Raw genomic sequence first — 6,618 nt, forward strand, 5'->3', positions numbered from 1 at the left:
AAGAATATTGATAAACTGTGCAACAAACTGGTCTACAAATGATCATAATAGATCAGAAAACACTTTTACATATCTCCTCATATTCTGACTAAAGAAAGGTTGATTAAACCTACAATGTGCCAGCAAATATCATGAACATGATACGACTTTCCGCTTAAGTGGAGCAATATGTTTTATGGCAAATGATTGCAAAAAAATTGCATTAGATAGCTATTTAGTCCTGATAATAGATTAAAAGCTGCATCATATCACCAAATCACTATCAGTCCGGTGTACAGCAGTACTGCAGCAGCAATCACAGATGAGAAACGTGACACTACGAATCCCTTTCTGGGGTCATTGCTCACTTAGTTGCTGCAGAGACGTGAGCAGCCATGACGAGTTCTTTTCTTCTCTGGGATCATTAGGAATGTGAGTCCCACTCAATCTTACACTTACCTAAGAGGAAGGACTGCCATTACATGTCTGCTCGGTGCAGGTGGAACAAGGAAAGGAAAACATCAAAAACTGTAATTCTTGAAAAGACTCATAACTCTTGCTGCCCAAATCTATCTCCAGGGGAATTAAATGTAGTCTCTGCATAAAGTTCTCATCCCAGAAGTTACTAGTGTAAGTGATTTCTGGGGGGTTTTGTAGGACAAATAAGATTTTCTGTAGTCAGCTGTCACAAGATTCAAAAGCAAAGTGCAGTTTTCAGGTCCTTTCTGAGCCTGCGCATAAACCACATCATGGTTTACAGTGTCATGATATAGCAAAGATGTTATATTAGTGACTAAATAATTTGTTGATATTAGAACAGGAATAAAACTAATAAGAAGCAATGCATGGACTATAAAACCAGTGGCTAGAAGAGACTCATAGTACAAGCAAAACATACATTTTTAATTGATTAGTCACTGAAACAAGTTAATGAGGGAAGACATCTGCGTGTCTGAATTCTTAGAGTCAGTGCCTTTGATCCATATTAGTGTCTTCCAGTTGATGCCTTTCTGGAACATATACTTTAATTAAGCAGAAGACAGTGGCTATATGCAGGTGTGACAGGGTGAAAATATAACATTTTGAGATGCATTATCAGCTTTTTCTTTATTAACTAGTCCAAATGTGGGTTGCTTTGGATTTTTTTTTGGGAGGGGGGGGGGGGGTGGTTTCTTTTTTGTAGGGAAAATAAGTTTCATCCTTGAAAAAAACTATTGGGGAGGGTCTTTTTTAGAGATATTTTTTTTGGTGCACAGATGTAGGTCATGAAATATCATAATCTGAAGTGTAGATAAGCTATCCCTGGGTTATTTGTAATTTCATGATTGTGACAATATAGACAAAGTTATGAAAAAACAGCACAAATTATTATATTAATAACTTTGCTTTTTCTGCTCATGTTGTATTGTTTGGAATAGCTATGTCTGCTGAAAAGTATTTCCTACACATGACTTTTGTTTCTAGTAGCACTCATCATGGCCTGCAGATAAATGTAGGACAAGAAAATGGGCTACAACAAAACCAGAGAGTTGTTAAATGGTGCCTAGGTACTTCCTGATGATAAATTGATAGCTGAAGCTAGAAGAACCATTGTGAACATCCAGGCTGCTTCCTCAATAACACAAGCCCTTGCTCTAAGAAATTGGTGCAGCAAATTAATTTCTCCGAGAGCTACAGTACCTTTTTGAACTGTGTTGAGTTTTCATTGAAAGATCTGATGTGACAACAAAATCTACCACAACTTCAGGCAAGTTCTCTCCATGCTTAATTGCCCACACCATTAAGAAATGAAATAAAGGGGTTCTAATTATATTTTTTTTATTTATCTGCCTTCAGCTTGCAGCCACTGTACTTCATTATGGCTTTGACTGGGCTACAGAAGCTCCTGCTGTCATTAAAGTCCTTATAGGCTATGGTCACAATATTTGTTTATCATTTGGGGTAAATCCATGATACAAACTGTCTCCAGTGTCTCCCTGTGGAGTAATGTGGCTGTAGGCATCATGATGGGGGAACTGGAGTCTCCCTGAACCCTGAACAAGAAGACAACTACCTGAGAGGACATCGTAGTGAGGTAGGTGCTGGTCTCTTCTCACAGGTAATTAATGATAGAACAAGAGGGAATGGACTCAAGCTGTACCAGGGTAGGTATAGACATGACATTAGGAAAGATTTTTTTACTGAAAGTTTTGTCAGGCATTGGAATAGGCTGCCCAGGGAGGTGGTTGAGTTGCCATCCCTTAATGCGTTTAAACATCGTTTAGGTGTGTTGCTTGGAGATATGGTTTAGGGGTGTACTTGGTAGAGAAGGGTTGATGGTTGGACTCGATGATCTCTAAGGTCTTTTTCAACCTGAATGATTCTGTGATTCTATGATTCTATGACCTGCAGTATGTTGGGGTGGCATGAGAGAAGGCAGAGCAAGGAGAACAGCATGACCAGGTGAGCCACAGGTGAAAGGGAAGAAGGAGGGGACAATCCAGCAAATTGACAAGGCTGCATGAACAGGAAACGAAAAAGTGAGAGACACTAGTGTTCAAATAGCTGTACAAGTTACGATTCATATAGAAATGTCTGGAAAAGTCTGAACAGGATGATGCCAGCATTGTGAATAAATCGGTAATGGAATGGAATACATTGACAAATATCTAAGTAAAATATTGTGTATCATCAATATCTTTCCTTTGCTTCAAATTGCTGAAAAAGCAGTTGTCGTTATAGCACTCAGACACACACACACACACACCCCTCTCCTTCTGCATTTGCTTTTTAAAAGACTTGATTCCCGGTTCCCATATTCCTGACACACTCACACCCTGGAGGAATCAGTAGATTGCACAGGGTGTAAAAGTTGTCCCAGACTCCTGCCTTCAACCCCTTTAATGTTCACTGAAGTATGCAGGTACACCCTGATGCTTATCACAGTATCACCCAGTGTGGTTTAAGACCTGATTTATTCTGTTATGTTAAGAGGGAAGGAATAAAGAAGACTGTAACCATAAGTGCTTGAACATAATGTATATGTCCATGTTAGAGGCAGACAAAGGTATTATACAGTTTATATCTTTTGGTAAATAAGGCTATTAACATTTCTTTGGTTTTCATACACAGGTCAATTAAAGTATACTCCTCCTACTGAGAATGATATAATACAATTTCAGTATTAATTCATTCTCATCCTCCCTCATCATAAACCTTTCTTGCACAACCAAATTCACTCGAGGCTGTTCAGCCCTGCATGCGTATCTTGAATTTCATTACAGTTTCCAGTACAGAGATCATCTGAGCTGTAAAAGAAGATATTTAATAAAAAGTTCAGTACATTCATGGTTCCAGGAGTTGAAACAGTAAAAAGTCATCTTATATCATCAGACCATTCCAAGAGGACGTTTGTTTAATTTTCGTATGAGACTCTTTTATCAAACTCAAAGGAGGAGAGGTGCAAACCAGGTCTCAGTTGTGACTGGATAATAAGATAAAGGAATCATTTATAATATGAAAGGTTTTGTACACATGAACAAAACCTTCCATTCTTGACAGTGCCAGGTGGAAAACTAATCTTTGCGTTCTGCACCGATATTATTCTCACTTCCTTTAACTACGATGTACAACCTGAACAGATGTAAAAAAATTCAACCCAGCCCAAAAGAAATCAATGGTTTCAGTGAGTGCATGCTGTTTAACATCCCCCTGGAGATGATCAGCACCACTTAAGACTGGCTGCTATTTTACTACACATCCCACAGTGTACTAGAGGAAACTTACCCTTAATGATTTAATACTTGTAAGACTCAATGAGTTTAGTCTAAAATGTCTCCTTCATACTGAAAAAAAGATTTAAATATTTAATTAAATATTTTAAAGGATAACTGCTATTTTTTTATATTAAGTAGATGGCTAAATATAGAGCACATTAGTGTTTTTACCATCTTGATGAAATATGAAAAAAAGTAACAGGAAGTGATGGAACAAATAATAATACAATATATTTCCAGGCACTGCTAAACTCCCAGAGCACTCGGTATGAAGTGCAGTGCTTGGTGCAATATGAAAGGGTAAACTAGAGGGCACACTTTACTTGAACTGCTCTGTTTTTTCACCAGTACACTACTTTTCATGCCCACAGTCCATTCTGTTGTACTGGATAGAAAAAAAAAGAGAAGCAAACCCAGGAGCTGTCCAGTCTCCAGAGCCATTGTAACTTCAAAAAAGGATTGTACTGAGCTGGAGGCATAAGCCTCTGGAGATAGTTACTTTATCACTTCATAAATATGCGCTTTGATTACAATTTCAAATCACTGTTCCCATCAGTACAATGATAGATTTATTATACCAAAGCTAAATATACTTTTGGCTTGAGGAAATAAAAATTATTATATTTCATTCAGAACACCACTTGGACCTCTTTCCTAGGCCCTTTTACATTTTGGTCACAGAAAAGCCGGAATTAAAACCAACAAAAAATGTGTTGGATTTTTAGTTGTGTCCACTCATCACATCTTTCTCTTTCTCCACTATTACAACCAAAAATGCTTCTGCACTAGCCCCATCAGCAGTTTGGATTTATGCTGTCTCTAAGGTCTCGTTTGGACTGTGCCTACTGTCAGCAGCACTTGCTGTCCCCAGGTTACCCCTTGTCTTTCTCCTGCAGAAGGTCTCTGTGTCCATGGTGGTATCACCCTACCATGGGAGTCAAAGAGGTGGCCCTTTAGGCAGAGAAATTAACAAAGTCTATCTCTCACTAAGTATTTCAATTATGTGTACAGAGGTTTTTGCTGGGAGACCACACCAAATGGCCTTAGGCAGCTCAAGGATAGGATTTTTAGACATCCAAAGTAAGTTTAATGAGTATCACACTTTTTTTAATAACCTCTGTGCTGCTGCCGATGTCCAGGGATGGAAAATAGGGGTTTCTGTGTTCAGCTTTTTCTGTCGTAACAGCCAGAAGACTGTGCGTTGCCTGAAGTAGGCTGATGTCTGGGTCATTGCAGTCACCTTGGTGACTCAAGGCATCCAGGTCCTGGAGGTCTTGTAGGCATCTGAACCTCCTGGTTTGCCTGAGTTAGCAGGAGTCTTGTCTCTCTTTGAGGATCTCTAGTCATCTCAGTCATCCAAGTGACGCAATCTCCTGCAGCAATCCTGTCACGTCAGTCACCTCAGTTACTCACCTCAGCCTGTTGTGGTTTACAGGAAAGTGCAGCATAAATACCATGGAACTGATGGAACCTGTTTTGAAAAGGTCATGTACAAAGGCACTCTTCAGAGCCCATATGCTTTGAATTATCTCTGTATTTCTAAAAATATGATCCTTCAGTATATATAACTGGAGCAGTTATTCACATTTTTTTTTTTACTAAAGCTAAAAATTACCAAAATTGCTTTCCTAGTAAAAATTTAAATCCAATAAATTCAATTGACCCTTTAACTACCAGGTCAGCAAATACTTGGCATTAGAATGAAGTTTTATTCCAAATAGCTATGTCTTCCCATTTGGATTTAATGTAGGAAGCAGTATGTGACTGACCACACTTGTAGGCACTATTGCTATTGCTTCGCGAAATGTTTGTTTCTTTAAAACAAATCAACTGATTCACAGAGGTGCACAGCATGATAACCTAGGAAAAAGTTGGAAATACAAATTTTGTTTACAGACACTGTTGAAGAGCAATATAAATAATAAATAGCATTGACAATAACTTTAGTAGTAATAATAATCATCATCATCATCATCTCTATGGAAACTAGTTCTAGAGGCAACAGGTTCAAAAAAGCAAGACGCTTCCTTAGGTGTCTCAGTCCATTCGTCGCTTTATTATGAATATTTCCAGTGTCAAGGAGAATTTTAATATTTTATATTATTAATTATTCATGTAATTTTAGTAAACCCCGATCTCAAGCCACGTTGCAATGTTAATTTTTTGTATCTGTGACATCTTTCTGTTCCTGAGCTGCTTTTTAATATACCTTTTTTTTTTCCTTGCTCTAGCGTGCTCTGCCCTCTAAGCTAGCTCAGTTAAATACGAGCTACTGGATAACATTTGAAGTATCTTTAACACAGGAGTAATGTGCATCTTGAATTTACAAATAACATAGAGACTTAAATATCCACGATTTTTCAGTTATATGTGCAGGCATCCAGTATGGTACTGTGAAACATAGCATAGCTTGAAAACACAGTATTGCTTCATAAAATTAAATGTAATAATTTCAGGTAGAGAAGAGTAATTATCTGTAGGCTGTGAATTCTTTGACACCTCTTAGTATTAACAACAATACTGCTGCTATAGTATTCTGTATCTACTGTTGAAAAGTCATTTTGCATCCAAGTTATGGGAAATATGAAAACAAGAACTTCAGCCAACTAAAATAATTATGATAATCTTGTTCCAAATAGAAGTTCCAATTCTGCGTTATTGAGGTAAATGGGACTTTTGCCATCAAATCTGAAGGAGACAGAGACTGGACCCTATATTTTTCAGTGGGTCAGAATACTGACATATACCCCACATAATGTTATTGACCATTCTTTAGACATTCCTTAACGTTTCTTCTGTGTTGATTTTTCTGGCTTCATTGGCTACAACTGCTTTTAAAACCATGGCAATTCTCTTAGCAGTCTTCACACCTTTCATTATTCTC

Source organism: Leptosomus discolor, chromosome 5, assembly GCF_034619465.1.
Source record: "Leptosomus discolor isolate bLepDis1 chromosome 5, bLepDis1.hap2, whole genome shotgun sequence".
NCBI classification, from domain to species: Eukaryota; Metazoa; Chordata; class Aves; order Leptosomiformes; family Leptosomidae; genus Leptosomus; species Leptosomus discolor.